Source organism: Echiichthys vipera (genome assembly GCF_963691815.1).
Source record: "Echiichthys vipera genome assembly, chromosome: 16".
Classification (NCBI taxonomy): Eukaryota; Metazoa; Chordata; class Actinopteri; order Perciformes; family Trachinidae; genus Echiichthys; species Echiichthys vipera.
The window spans coordinates 16,245,817-16,248,019 of NC_139841.1; positions in this window are offsets into that span (position 1 = coordinate 16,245,817).

The window sequence follows — 2,203 nt, forward strand, 5'->3', positions numbered from 1 at the left end:
GCCATTTGGAGGCCTTTATCATCTCAGTTTACATGTTTGCAGATGTTTTGAGTAGTCAGGGCAGGAAAAGCACAGGTGGTTAAAAACGGCTGAACGATGGTGTAAGCCCAGCCTTTTAGTGAGTATAAACAATACCTGGACAGTCTTACTGTAAATGCAATGCAGCAATCATCAATATTATTAGTTACACCTGTTTAGTTTAAATACAACTGGCACACAGTGGAATTGGGGCTTTTGTTGTGCATGTATGCTTGAGTCACCGGTACAGTAATTGTTCTTCTTAATCTTAATCTGTTAAATCATTTTTCATTTAAAAAGTAGATTTTTTGTTTTTTTAAATGTCCGGGAAAAAAGCCACAATTTCCTCAAGTCCAGATGGACGTCTTTAATTCCTTGTTTTGTCTGACAAACTATACACATAATATATTTAGTTTATTATCACATGTAAGACAAAGAAACACAGCAAATCCTTACAATTGAGAAGCTGGAACCAAAACATCCCCTCAACTGTCAACTCGATTTCCTCTTTACAAGTGATTTAATTACTTTTCAAAGGATTTCAATAAGGAGATACTCAAAATGACATAATATAAAATCACTGGATTGTGGTATTTCTTGCAGAAACTGATCTCTGTCCTGAGTGAGGTCTGAAGGGAGTGGTGTTAAATTGGTCGAGTGCTGGATAATTGCACTGTGGCGGGGAGACAACAGGTAAATATTGCTGAATGTGAAGGTAAATAAGGTGCTTAGCAGCAGGGATTGTAGCTAAAAGGATGTTTTCAGAGTGGTCCAGAGAAAAGTGGTGACTAAGTCAATGGTGTTCCATGCCTTTTCCCTAATGTGTGCTGGGAGAGACTCCAGCTTGGTAGTTAGCTACCATTAAAAGTATGAAACCATGAATACTTGATTATAATCCCAGTCCCCAGAGGATCTTATCCTTAACAGAAGATGTACCAGCTGATAATGATAAAGTGGCCAAGACTTTTCTTTAGCGTTAGATTAATAGATTTCTAATGGACATTTATTTTGATTTGTGTTTTGACAAAGATCTGTAATTAAGACAGATACTGACATTATAAGGGGAAAATTTACCAATATGGCAGCCGATAAAGTGCATTTTTAAGATGGAATGAAAATAGACATTTTCTATGTGAAAGGAGGTTTCAGAAGTCCTGCTTTCTTAAACAAATGACTTAATAAAATGTTGATAAATCTCATAATACATTGTCATTGTCAAACAATTCTGGAATTGAACACTGAGAGACAAAATAAGTCATACCAATAAAATAGATCTCTAAATAAAGAACATTGTTGGTTCAGTATCGGTCAAATACCATGCTCTGCTGAATAAACTACGTGATAACAACATTTTCATAATGTGGGACAAAATATTGATGAATAATATAAAGTATTCACTCCCCTTGTGATAGATTATAGATACACCGTTGCCAAATATTGTTATTTTACTAACTGCAATTTACACTGAAATTGACTGAAAAGATTTTAGTGAGGCATTGTATCCTTCCTTTAAACATTTTAAACCACCCCAGAACAGTTCTGCTGCTACACGTGGTCATAGACAAGTAGCAGTCAGTGTGTGTGTGAGGTACTAAACTAATGCTCTATGCACTTTGATGTACTTTGTCTCATTTGTCAAATTCTATTAAAATCACAATACAGCGATTAAATCTAAAATAATAACATATAATATTAAATAAATAATATAGGGGTATTTTTTCTTCTTCATGATGTATTTTAGATATTATAGATGATCATTAAGATTATTATTATGCAGGATGTTGTATTGTGATACCGTCTTATTATGGTGAGCAACATATTATAATAATATATTGTGATTTAAGGTGATTCCCATGCCTATTTCTAAATCACCCAAAGCATCGTTTTCTGCATTATATCGTATTTAAGAAAAGTTTCCATATCGCACACCATATACACTGATACAGATACTGACATGTCTATGATAAGCCCAATATACATATGTCTGGCTCTATAAATGATAAAAATGTATATATCAAAAGTTGTGTACCACAAGAAAAAAACGTTAAAGGGGTTCAGACATATATAAACCACTTATTTTTATTTTGAAATAGAAAGTTATGTCTTTTTCTTTGTGTGTTTTTTTTTTTTTAATTTAGGTTTGTTGCATGCTAAATATGTATATGTTGAAAGCAGAAAGAATTTG